Genomic DNA, 13,974 nt, shown 5'->3' with positions numbered 1-13,974 from the left:
CTGCAACAAGCAGCACACTGTTCTTGCAACAGAGAAGATGCCGCAGCAAACAGCATGAGAGGAAGTTAATTTTAGAATTAGTGCTACAGATTAGCTGTATTGAATTAGATTTTCCAGTCTCTGGGATATTTTTATTTATTAATTTAAAATAATTATAATCTGCTTTTTAGGGAAAATGCCCTCATAAAGAGCCTTGCATAAGAAAAATGAAAATACAATTATATGCCAAGACTAAAAGGAACGCTGCAAGAATGATCACCAAAATAACAATAAAAAGGTAAAGGTGTCCCCAACCAGTCGTGTCCAACTCTAGGGTGTGGTGCTCATCTCCATTTCTAAGCCGAAGAGCCAGCGCTGTCCAAAGATGCTTCTGTGGTCATGTGGCCGGCATGACTGAACACCGAGGTGCATGGAACGCTGTTACCTTTCCCACCGAAGCGGTGCCTATTGATCTACTTGCAATTTCTTGCTTTCGAACTGCTAGGTTGGCAGGAGCTGGGACTGAAGATGGGAGCTCAGGTCTCGAACTGCTGTCCTGCCGACCTTCTGGTCTGCAGTTCAGCGTCTTAACTAGGGATGTACGAAAATTCCGCCATGGATCTTGGGGAGGCCAAATGCCAGCGCATCTTCCTGGCAGCGGCAGCTCCGGTGGCGGTTCAGTGGCGGCGGCGGCTGGTCTTCTGACCGGCTGCCGCCACCGCCACTTCCAGTTTAAAAACAACAACAACGTGATAGGCTACGTAAAGATTTACGTAGCCTATCACGGCTAGGTTTTTTAAAAAAACCGTGATAGGCTACGTAAATGTTTACGTAGCCTATCATGTCTGACTTAAAAAACAAAAAACGCGCGTACGCAAATGGCGGCAGCCACGGCCACCACCATTTGTGTTCCTTATTTTGGCACGTCTTAGTCTACGTAAACATTTATGTAGACTAAGACAGCAAAAATAAGGGGAACGCAAATAGCGTAGCGTCTGCTACGCTATTTGCGTTCCCCTTATTTTCGCCGTCTTAGTCTACGTAAATGTTTACATAGACTAAGACGTGCCAAAATAATGAACGCAAATGGCGGCAGCCGTGGCCGCTGCCATTTGCGTACGTGCATTTTTTTGTTTTTTGTTTAAAAAGTCAGACATGATAGGCTACTTAAACATTTATGTAGCCTATGACGGCTGACCGCAGGGACGCAAACGGCGGCGGCTACAGCCGCCGCCATTTGCGTCCCTGCTAGCCAGCGGCCGGATGTCTGGCTGCTGGCGGAGCCGGCCGGCGGCTCCGCAGAATCCCTGCGGAGCACAGCCAGCCTGCCAGGATTCTGGGGGGGGGGGAGGAACGGAGCGCCTCCCCCCCGGCGAGGATTCCAGGGGGAGGGACGGAACGCCCCTAGTCTTAACCACTAAGCATAAAAATTAACCATATCCATACACATAATAGTGGCAGCAGGCATGCAATAATTTTAAACCAGCAAAGCCATAAGACCATACAAATACAATTTAAAATAGTAAAAATCAGTAGGATTACAGATCTTATTTAGAAAAAGCAACCTTAAACAGATAAGTATCCATAACCCACCTGAAGGCATGTGAACAAGAGGTCAACTGTACCCCATCCAGGAGGAAATTTCATAATCACAGGGCCACCACTGAATAAGCCTATTCCTTGTGCCTGCCAACCTAAATATTCTCTCAGGCAGACATATGAGGCTAATCTCAAAGCACCATCAAGCTGATATGTGTGATAATACTTTTCAGTAGAGGGCAAATATATTTATTTCCCTCTTTTTAGCTATATGTGGAGGTCTTGTGTCCCAAACAATCTGTGTTGCTGTGGCTCAGTTTAGCATTTTATCCTTTGAGACATCTTCAGGCATAAGAGAGTGACTTTCCAAGGGCCCTTTGTGTTTCTGTCTCACTCTCCAAGATGGGAGAGAACACGAGAACCTCCTAGCAGTCCCCTTCGATATAAATATGGCAGCCCCACAACATAGGTAGCTGCTCTCTGAGCCAGAGGCAAAGCAGGCAATAACATGGAAAGCATGAACACGGGGTGGGAGGAGCTAATTTTATTTTAGAAGAAAGGGATTATCAACACTAAGAAGGTTCTGAGAACAAGTAAATAATGAGTAATAATACAGATTCAATACAAATCACAGCATCATTCACTTAAGCTGATAACTAGCACGCTGAGGAAAATCAAAAGGAAGTATTTTTTACACAACGCACAATTGATCTACAGAGCTAATTTGCTTAGGATGTTGCTATAGCCACCAGCATAGATGAAAGAAAGACCAGATGAATATATTGAGGGTAGATGTATCAGTGAATAATACTACTCATAATAGCAAGATTTCAGTCCATAATTTCAGAGGCTAATGACCCAATGTTGGGGACTAGCAAACCAGTCTGGCTGACCATTGTTGAAAATCAACATGGTGCTACATGGCTCATTGGTCTAATCTATGTATAGCATTTCTTCTATGTAGTCTAGAAATGGAAGGAGACACTTGACATATATGCCATTCAAGAGCTCCTTTGGCCTTCAAAAATCAATGGGGACCACATATATGGGAGGAAACTGTTAAGATGGTATTCTAACTGACAGTTTTTGTGACATGTACAGTTGCTGCTACACATAGCTACTGGGCTGAGGTATACATTTAAACTTATCGGACTTGCAGAGACAGCTATGAGATAGCCATGAGGATGATATCAAATGCTTAGAACCTTAGAACCAAATGCACAAGCTCAAACTCACAGAGTTTTCTAGTTCTCCCAGCTTTCAGCATATGCGAAGAACACTGAGTGTTATGACAAGGTTTTTCATATTCAGGGTATAAAAAACTAAGAACAAGTATTTCACTATCAAGTGAAATTGAGTGTGGCTTGTCTTCTACAATATTCATGAAAGTGGTCCTCGTTCTCTGATTGCATTTCTAATATGGTCCATTATGCAGAAAAAATTGCTTGCTCAGCAAAAATGCATTGCAAGGCAATATTGATGAAAGTTTAATCGTCAAGGAGTGATACCTTAGTAAGCAGCTTTATTAGGATGGTTCAATCTTTTGTTTTCTTATCTATGTGATTCTGATGATATATTTTTACACGCTGGTAAAATATTCTTATTTGGGCTTATTTAAAACATCCACACAATTTCGGTCTTTCAAAAAAGGACTATGGAAGTCCCCCCCTTTAGTTTAGTGAAATTACTATTTCATCTCAACATTTATAATAATAATTTGAAAACTGCAGGGTATGTGCCTTTGCTACCTTGTGATAAACATTCAGAAAGTTTCCCCAAATCCAAGATTTTAAAATCCTATACAGAGTTATTCATTCATTTTGTGTGCAAGAATGTTCAATTAGGTTCATTAGTTTCAGAGACATGGATGGTTCTAGCTAAGCAGAGAGACATCTGCCTTTTTCAATATGGTGGCTCTTTCCTAAATTGATTTTTTTGGGATTTTCTATATATTTTTCACAGCTCTCTAATGAGCATACCATGTAGTTTTTGGCTTTTTATTCTAAATGCCTGGTTGGGCCTAAGATTGCACACTAGACTATTTTATCATGTTCTAAAATATTAGAGAAAATGTGATCAACTGCTTTACAATGAAATTGTTCATTCTTATAACAGACTTGTGAAGAAGGTCAGTTGTATTATTCCCATTTTACAGCATGAGAGCCAGTGATGAGGTGATGATACATTGGGACTTGCACAATGATAACTTGTATCTACGTTTCTGGAGCATGGATTACACTCACAGGACCATATGCTGTCTAGATCTCTAAGGGTGCAATCCTATGGGGATAGGCGGCCACCTCCGAACTTGAAGGTGACTGCCTATCCAATGCAGGGCAGGAGAAAAATGGAGGGGATCATTCCCTCTGCACTTCTCCTGCCCTGCATTTGAGACTAAACAGCCGATTTCGTCTAGCTGTGGGAAGGCGGAGCAGGGGCCAGAGGCGCCCCGCAGCCGTGCGCGTTCCCCGGCGGGCTGATGCGGGACGCGGAGCCAAGCGCCCGGGCGATGGCGCGCCTTGGCTCCGCGGGGCGCCTCCTGCTCCTGGGCGCCGCCGCCCTGGCCCTGGCGGGCCGCCCTGGCCCTTCCTCCTCCGCCTTGCACCCCCTCCGCTTCTTCTACACACTGATGTCGGAGCCCAGTCAGGGTCTACCCGAGTTCTTCGCAGAGGGCTACTTGGACGACCAGCTCTTTGCTCGCTATGACAGCTTCACAAAGAGGGCGCAGCCTCGGGTGCTGTGGATCGAAGCCATCGAGCAGGACCACGCCCACTTCTGGGAGCAGAACACGCGGAGGGCCCTGAACTCGGAGCTGAGGTTCAGGGGGGACCTGGTGACCCTGCAGAACCACCACAACCAGAGCGGGGGCTCCCACACTTGGCAGCACATGTATGGCTGTGAGCTGAGGGCGGACGGGCGCCGAGGTGGGTACATGCAATACGGCTACGATGGGCAAGACTACATCAGCCTGGACAAGGAGACCCTCACCTGGACGGCCGCCAGCACCATGGCCCAGGTCTTCAAGAGGAAGCGGGACGCCAACCTAGCCTACTCCCAGCACTTGAAGGCCTACCTGGAGGGGGAGTGTGTGGAGTGGCTGCGGATCTTCCTGGCGTACGGGAAGGAGGCTCTCATGAGGAGAGAGCCGCCGGCCGTGACAGTGTCCCGCAGAGAGGGCTATGGCAGCCGGGAAACCCTTGTGTGCTGGGCCCACGGCTTCTACCCCCAGGAGATCAGCGCCACCTGGAAGAAGGACGGGGGCATCTGGGTGCAGGAGACCCTCCGCGGGGGCGTCATCCCCAACTCAGACAGGACCTACCACACCTGGGTTAGCATCCAGATTGACCCCAAGGATAGGGACCGCTACCAGTGCCACGTGGACCACGCCGGCCTGCCGAAGCCCCTCGTCTTGGCCTGGGAGGATCCTGCTGCATCCAATTTGGGTCTCATTGCTGGAGCCGTCTTGGCAGTTGTGGCTGTGGCTGGCCTGCTGGTGACTGGGCTCATCTTATTCATCAAAAAACGGAAAGGAGATGGCTATAAAGCCACAGCAACAAAGGACCGGGGATGCGGCAGCTCTGACAGGGCATGAGAGCCTTGCGTGGGAGAAGAGAGCGGGGGGATCTGACCACATCTTGCGTGAATCGTCTGCTTCTCCAGAGCTCCTGCCAGACTCCCACAGGGTCTGCATATGGCCCAATCCAGGCTCTGGGACAGCACCAGGATCCCATCTCTGGCTTGGATTTGGGGGGAATCCCCTATTTTTCTTGTTGTCTTTTAACATTTTGATATTTTTACAATTTTAATATTGGTGATTTAATTACATTTTTAACTTTTGTACACTTCTATTTATAGGTTTTAACTGTATATGTTTTAATGTTGTAAAGCCGCCTTGAGTCCCAGTATTGGGGAAAAGGCGGGATATAAATAATAATAAAAAAAAAAAGGGGGAGGAGGCTGCTGGGCGACACATAGGATGTGTCGGGCCGGCATTTCTGCCTCCCCCCCCGGAATGCCCCCCGGAACACCCCAATTTGGCCGCTCCGTGCTCCTCTTCTGAGTGCCGAGCTTGGGGATGTTCTGTGCTGCCTGCGAGGCAACGCGGAAGGGTGGGAAGGTCGGTTCCCAGAAAACCACATATCCTATGGCTGTCTAGCTGCTGTCTAGCGGCCATAGGATTGCTCCCCCCAAGCAGCAAAATATCTAAGGGTGCAGTAATCCTATGCAAATTTAGACAGAAAAAAAGGGCTACAACTCCCAGCATGCTCAGGTCCTAGGGCGTGCTAGGAGTTGTAGGCCTTTTTTCTGACTAAACTTGCACAGGAGTGCACCCTAAGTCAGCCTTCCCCAACCTAGTGCCCCCCAGATGTTTTGGATTACAATCCCTATCATCCATAGGCAGCTATGGACAATTGGGATTGTAGTCCAACACATCTGGAGAGCACCAGATTGGGGAAGGCTGCTTTAAGTGGTTGTTGGAGGTAACTACACTATGAAGAATCTTGTGTTGTTCTTTTTACCGGCAGATAAAGGCCTATTAAGGCGACTAACTGGAAAATTTGGTTATGAGGATGTTTCAGTGTGTTAAGGAAACAATATCCTATATTCAGGACTAGTAGCCCAATACTCAATGGATGGAGTCCTACTCAATGGATGGAGAGTTAGCAGGGGATAACCATGATGTGTGTGTGTGTGTGTGTGCGCGCGCGTGCACATGACAGAGAGAGAGAGAGAGAGAGAGATAGAGCATTTGTTATTGGCGATTTAGTTGCTTCTTCTTTCTTTCTGAAATTAAACAAAGCTTGAGAGCTGTGCTACAACTCTGGAGTGGAGAAGCTCTGGAACTGGAACTAAACATAAACAGGGAGAAATTCTTCCTACAATGGCAGGGGATTGCTGTGAGGGAAGGGGCTGTGCTGTTCTTCTCTAGGGATCCTCCTCTCAGTGTTACAAAGCTACATGAACAGGCCTATTGAATTATAATGCAAATTACAATGGGCAATTTTCCACATTACGTGCCTTGTTAATGGCATTCACAAGTTAAAGAGGAACATGGGTTAGAGATCTGAAATGTATGACTCTTCCCTGCTGCGCCCTAAGATATTTCATTCATGTTACCAACATTCTTTTAGCTGTCCTCCAAATTTCTAGTTATTTTGCAAGATCATCCAAATCTATTTCAATTTTCACTCTAGGTGGAATTTGAATACAACTGGGGATGCAACCGATATCCGATTTGCTTTGGTTCCCAAAGCAAAAACCTCATATTCCCAGTTATTGATAAGTGTCCCAAATAATGCAAAAGATTATACAATTAAAACTGTAGGGACATATTATTGGGTCTATCCATATATCCATATTATTGTAGATCCATTAAAAAGGGTGGTGGGGAGGGAAGGTAAACAGCGGCTTGTGCAAGATGTGTAAAATTAAGCAAGTACACAATACACAAATGGGGAATAATGAGCTTAGTCTTTTGAACAATAGCCCAGCAACATTCACAACAGAAAGCTAGTCAGCATTTTGACAGGGAACAATAATAAGCATTCAGTAGGAAGCCAGTCAGCACTGAGATGCAGAGACATGATAAGCAACATCCCAGCACCATGCACAAAGTCAATCAAAACTTTGAACAGCGAGTTATTACTCAAATGCTAATATGCAAACTAAATGCGACCAGGGAAACCCAGCCTTGGAAAAAAAGGCTGATGCATTTTTGCAGGCAAACATGCAAAATGTGTGGAATCGATTTCTGACAAGACAGAAATATTTGTTGAAATAACACGGGGAGGTTTTGTACATCCCTTGTTGGGACACAGAGATGGCTGGAGCTTGCCTGTGAAATGCTGCAACTCTTTTCCAAATTCTTAGAACATCCCTTGGAATTTTTGTGGATGTGTCACCTGACTAGAGCTGAGCAAAACTGGCTATCCCAAAATTTCCACTCCATTTGAAGGCAGAGAAATTGCATTTGTATTTGCATTTTGCCAAATATTCATGGGGGGGGGGATTGGATTCTCCAACAGTTTCTTGGGGAAAGGCTAACACTAGCAAGAGTACAACATCTTTCTCTCCCCCCCCCCAAGTTTGTTTGTTTGTTTTTTGCTGCCACTATTTTATTTTATTTTATCATTATTACATTTATATTCTGCCTATTTTCCTCTTGAAAGGAATCCAAAGCAGCTTACATGGCCCTCCTCCTCCTCTCCATTTTATCTTCACAACAACCCTGTGAGGTAGGTTAGTCTGAGAGTCAGTAACTGGCCCAAAGTCACCGAATGAGCTTCATGAGCTAGTGAGGACTAGACCCGGGTTCTAGTGAGGACTACTACACCACACTGGCTCTCCATAAGAAGGAACAGCAGAACTTCTGTTCAGTGGCTGCCATTTTGTATCTCCCACAATGCCCTGAGCATAGCATCGTTCTGGGGCATTGTGAGAGGAGATGGCAGCCACCACATAAAAAAAGCAGAAAATATTTGGCAAAAAGATCCCCTTCAGGACACCTGAGGAGAAAATGCTTATTTTTTTTCTCTCTGAAACATGTCTTCTGAGAAATTTCAGTACATCTTTGCTTGAAACAACATTGGAAAGCAGTTCTACCAGAGACAAAAACATTCCTAATGCCACTGGTAAGGACTCCCTTATGTATCAGTTTCCAATCGCATGTGGTTCAGTTGCACTCCTTACCTTCCTCTTCTATACAGCCATGGAGGAGAGTCGCAAGGGAAGCTGTGCTCATTCGCTGCTATTGCTTTCTGAACAGAGGGTCACTGCATTGTTGAAGTATGTAGTGTGTGTGTGGTGGGGGGGGATAAACAGCTGACAGTCTCATTTCCTTATGAAAAGTCTGGGACAGCTAAATTAAAAGCGGGGGTGAGCATGGAACCAACTGTCTGCAAATTAATCAGTTAATCTTTTTCCCAAGTTCTGAACATTCCAAGAATGCCTATGCCTCGACTGTAACAGAAGCCGAGCACAGGCCAGATGTGAGACAACAGCATGCACTGTTCCTCTAATGAATATATTAGCAATGGGCCCTGTGCCAATGGCCAGGTGACCACAGGTAACTCTGTCCTTCTCCTGGGAAGAGGTTCCACTGGCACTGCCATGATTTCCCCTTAGTTGGTTGGACCTAAGAACTCCCACCAGCTTCACACATGTTCCAGAAGAAATAAAAGCACCATGTGGTGGTGGGCGCTTAGCGACCACTCTCCCACTCTGCCACATACTTCCTGGAAAGCGGGGGAGCACCATTTCCCTTGGCAATAGCACAATGCTGGTCTAAAAGAGAAAATACATAGCCAGCAAATGGAGAGAAGGCTGGGAGGGCAGGAGAGGGAGGAGAATACCAGCAGCAGCAATGGGACATAAGAGATGGAGGGTGGAGATGAATGGGAATGGAGGGAGGGAATGAGAGTGTGGAAAGATAACCTTCTCAGATTCAGGGCCCTGTGAGAGTTGCATTTGTGGATCTTGGAAGGTAGGGACTTTCAAAACTACATACAAGTGATCTACGTTGCATTCAATTTGCAGAACTTGCCTGGTTCAATTTCGTGCAAATTTGCTAATTTGCGCAAATTTCCCTGTAGACTGAATCAGCCCCTCTTTAGTCTTTGGAGGAAAGGTGTGCAAATTAGCAAAATGCAGAAGTGTGGGGAAACTTGCACAAAAGTCACATTCAGTCGCTGCTTAATTTGAGCTATTTCCCCATTCTCGCAGAGCCAGCAGTGACTGCAAATGCAAACAGGAATTGGGCACAAGTCGAGCGGCAAGACAATGTTCAAAGAATCCTAGCGATCCCGAATATCACTTGTTCGCACATTCCTACCCACAGGTCCTCCCTCATCTCATGCCCAGGAGACACAAGCCCCCCCCTGCCCCCCCATAGCCATATTCTCAGATATAGGGACAAGTAACATCCCTGCCTAACATAAGAAACGGAATGAGTGTCCTCTCTCAACCACCACAAATTTCAGATGTGAGATTTAAGGGGAGTGGCTTGCACCTCCATTTGTCTGACTACCTTGGTTCATATGCTTTGAGTGCTAGAAAGGCAAAACAAGAACCCCCTTTTCATGTTTAATGAAAATACACACATTCATTCTGATGGTATAAACAGAGCCCCTGCACATACAACTGGCAACCGCACAGACCTGGGGTTCTCTCCACACGATAGAGGTGTCCAGAATGATGCATGGTGTGGAGAATGTGGACAGGGAAGCATTTTTCTCCCTCTCTCAAAATACTAGAACCCAGGGTCATCCCATGAAGCTGATTGGCGGGAGATTCAGGACAGTTAAAAGGAAGTACCTCTTCACACAGCGCATAAATAAACTATGGAATTCACTACCAGAGAATGCAGTGATGGCCACCAATTTGGATGGCTTTAAAAGGAGGGTGGACAAACTCTTGGAAGAGCGGGTTATCAATGGCTACTAGTCCTCATGGCTATGTGCCACCTCCAATACCAGAGACAGTGAGCCTATGTACACTAGTTGTTGGGGAACATGGGCAGAAGGGTGCTGTTGTGCTCGTGTCCTGTTCGTGGGTTTCCCGTGGGCAGCTGGCTGGCTGTGTGAACAATGCAAGACTAGCTGGATCCTTGGTCTTATCCAACATGGCTCCTCTTATGACCCTACAAAACTATGCAGAGAGCGCCACTGGCATGGCAGCTATAGGCCTTCAAAATGAACATATGGAGGTTGGGAGGCCAGGGATTGCTGATGTGATCCTGCCCCCCATCCTTCATGTGTGCACTGAAGTCTAAAAGGGGCTCATGATTCAAGGCAAGGGGTGGAGAACGTCAGGCCCGGGAGCCAAATCTGGCCCTTTGGCCTATAATAAATGAAATGAAATGGCCACACCCCCTTTCCCCAAACCACCAATTGTTTTATAGTTTCCCAGTTTTTTCCCCATTCTGAAACGTTGAAATGCCTCTCCTAAGGCTCAGTGACTGGGTGTAAGAGCTATACACTGCAATATGATTGGGTTTTGTTTTGGGTTTTTTTGTATTTTGGCCACACCCCCACTGGAATGCAGCTCCCAAGAACTTCTCTGAGACTGAATTTGGCCCGCAAGTTGAAAGCAGTTCCCAGTCCTGGCTTAAGGGAAGAAGATGCAGGGGAGTCCCAAGGTTATGACTTAGCACAGCAACCTATGTCCTTAAATCAAACACTGTTGAGAGATGGACATCTCTTGAGCCCATGAGGGCATCTACTCTACATACTGTTGAGTTGGCATATTCTCACAAAGTTCAGATAATGGATTTCTGTGGAAAAATGTACTTTTTCTTAGGGATGTCAGAGAATTCCGCCACGGATCTTGGTGAGGCCGAATGCCAGTGCATTCGGCCCCCTCAAATCCGTGGCGGAACGAAGCCCCCCCCCGCCCCATGAAAGGTGCACGAAACAGGACACTTACCCGGTGCTGTTCGCGCTGCTCTGCGAATGGTGGCCGTGTCTGCAGTAGGGATATACGAAAGGCACTTACCTTTCACGGATTATGTTTATGGTTGGGTGGGAGGCATTCCGTCCCTCCCCCCGGAATCCTTGCCGGGGGGGGGAGGTGCTCTGTTCCTCCCCCCCCCAGAATCCTGGCCAGCCGGCTGTGCTCCACAGAGATTCTGCGGAGCCGCCGGCCGGCTCCGCCAGGAGCCGAACGTCCGGCCGCTGGCTAGCAGGGACTAGCCATAGCCGCCGCCGTTTGCGTCCCTGCAGTCAGCCGTGATAGGCTATGTAAATGTTTATGTAGCCTATCACGGCTGACTTAAAAAAACAAAAAAACAACGCATGTACACAAATGGCGGCGGCCACGGCCGCCGCCATTTGCATTCCTTGTTTTGGCACGTCTTTGCGTACGTGAATTTTTTTTTTTAAGGTCAGCCGTGATAGGCTATGTAAACATTTATGTAGCCTATCACGTTTTTTTTTTTAAACCTAGCCATGATAGGCTACGTAAATCTTTACGTTGCCTATCAGGTTTGTTTGTTTTTTTTAACTGGAAATGGCGGCGGCGGCAGCCAGTCGGAAGACCGGCCGCCGCAGCCGCCGCAGCTAAACCGCCGCTGCCACTACCGCCAGGAAGATCCGCCCAAGGTAAGTCTCGTCCCGGGGGGGGCGGGGGGGGCAGGCTGTTCCACCACCTATTTTGGGGGACTGAATGCGCGGGCATTCAGCCTCCCCGAGATCTGTGGCGGAATTTTCGTACATCCCTAGTCTGCAGCCGCCATTCCCTTCATTACTATAGCCGTGATAGGCTATGTAAATACTTACGCAGCCTATCACGGCCAACGCAGGGACGCCATTTGCGTCCCTGCGGAAGCCGTGATAGGCAGTGTAAGTATTTACATAGCCTATCACAGCAAAAAAAATGGGAACGCAAATGGTGGCGGCTACGGTGGCTGCCATTTGCATTCCCTTTTTTTTTTTGCCGTGATAGCCTACATAAATATTTACGTAGCCTATCATGGCAAAATACAGGGACGCAAATGGCGACAGCTACGGCAGCTGCCATTTGCATCCCTGCAGGCTGCCCAGTGGCCGGATGTCCGGCTGCGGGTGGCCCTGGCCAGTGGCTCTGCGGAATTTCCTCAAAGCGGAGTCAGCCAGAGAGAATTTCGGGGGGAGGGATGGAGCGCCTCTCCCCCACCGCGAATGTAGGGATGTCAGAGAATTCTGCGACGGATCTCGGTGAGGCCGAATGCCAGTGCATTCAGACCTCCCAAATCCATCGCGGAACGGCCTGCCACCCCCCCGCCCCCCGTGGATCCCCCCCAGGATGAGACTTACCTGGGGCGGATGTTTCAGACGGCAGCGGCTCCAGCGGCGGCTTTGGTGGTGACAGCGGCGGCGGCTGGTCTTCCGACCGGCTGCCGCTACCACCATTTGCAGTCTGTCTTTTTTTCTTTTTTTTCCCCCCATAGACGTGATAGGCTACGTAAAGACTTATGTAGCCTAACACATCTGGGGGGAAAAAAAATGCGCACACAAATGGCGGTGGCTACAGCTGCCACCATTTGCGTTCCTTATTTTTCACCTTACTGAAATATTTTTCAATATTTACATAGACTAAGACGAAGACAAGAAAGGGGAACGCAAATATCGCCCAGTATGCTATTTGTGTTCCCCTTTCTTTTCTTCATCTTAGTCTATGTAAATATTTACGTAGACTAAGCCGGCGAAAAATAAGGAACGCAAATGGCGGCGGCCATAGCCGCCGCCATTTGCGTACGTGTGTTTGTTTGTTTTTTACACAGAGCCCTCCGCGGCTGGAAATCTGGCTGCGGATGGCCCTGGCCTGGACCTGGCCGGCTGCTCTGCAGAGCCGCCATGGAGCATAGCCGGCCGTCGAGGATTCCGGGGGGGAGGACCGGATCATCTCCCCCCCACCATGAACAGAATCCGTGGAAAGGTAAGTGACTTTCGTACATCCCTACGCGAATGTCACCCTTCGAAAAGGTAAGTGACTTTCATACATCCCTACTTTTTCTCTAGAATGTCTTGCACCAGGCCAGCAACCAATAACATCCAGCTTACAAACCAATGTGGAAGAAGAAAGTGCAAAATCAATGCAGGCGAGGTCACTGGCATGTTTTGAAGGTTTAAATCTGCAGTGAATTAACCTCCCCTGCAATATTTCCAATGCATCCTTTTAACATTTGCCATGCAGATGTTCTCTATAGAGAGGAGTCCTCTTTTTACACTACCAATCTACCATCCACTTCCTTTGGCTCCCCCAATTCTGTATATGAGAAGCAGGCCCACATGTTTGCTATATTGAGCAACCCCATTTTTCTGCCCCAGTCCCACTGTTGCTGTTGCGTACCAGGCCAGCCCCAGGATTTAGGGGAGCACAGCAAATGCAATCAGTGGGGCCCCTCCCCACTGTAGCTCTGAGCCCCCCCCCCCTTTTAAAGTTTTACTTTCATTCTTTTTGGCACAGCAATGCCTCGCAATTTCCAGCCACCATTTGGAATATCCCCACCCCCTGCTCCAGAGTTGTGCCACTCCAGGAGCATCGTGTGTGCATGTGGGGATGAGGAGCTGCCTCATGGGTTGTTGTTGTTTTGGTGGTGGTGGTGGCCATCTTTTTCCCTCATGAAAACAGGAAGCTCATGCAATTAAACAGGAAGTGGGACCCTGTCCCCAAGGTTGTGTGACTTCATGACTCACCCACCCAGTGTCCATGGGTAGCACAAGGACAGAGGAGTCATGTGCAGGCTTTCCACCCTGCAGACATCCATGCTCGAAGTGAGATACCATGTCCCCAGGTATTCTTCATAGCCCAGCCCCCAAGAAATATGGCTGGGAAGAATGGCAAGCATTATGAGCAGATGAAAAGAGGGGCCCCCCCGACTATTAAAGAGTATGTGGAGGAACCTTCAGCCACCTCATATTATAAGGTAAACTGGTCCTCAAATCCCTCCCCCCAAATTGTCTGAGAAATTTGCTGCCC

The 13,974-nt window shown here is 47.7% G+C and overlaps 1 protein-coding gene and 1 pseudogene across 3 annotated transcripts in view; one reads left to right on the top strand and one right to left on the bottom strand.

Moving 5' to 3' along the window:
* ARHGAP24 (Rho GTPase activating protein 24) overlaps positions 1 to 13,974 on the bottom strand; it is a 498,319-nt gene that overhangs the window by 55,727 nt on the left and 428,618 nt on the right. The gene's annotated exons all lie outside the window — the stretch shown is intronic.
* On the top strand, positions 3,953 to 5,272 carry LOC146343686 (class I histocompatibility antigen, F10 alpha chain pseudogene; annotated as a pseudogene).

This window comes from Heloderma suspectum, chromosome 5, assembly GCF_057233095.1.
Source record: "Heloderma suspectum isolate Gila_16-S chromosome 5, 16-S_ref, whole genome shotgun sequence".
Classification (NCBI taxonomy): domain Eukaryota; kingdom Metazoa; phylum Chordata; class Lepidosauria; order Squamata; family Helodermatidae; genus Heloderma; species Heloderma suspectum.
The sequence above is the reverse complement of the archived record's forward strand: the minus strand, read 5'-3'. Positions and strand labels throughout refer to the sequence as shown.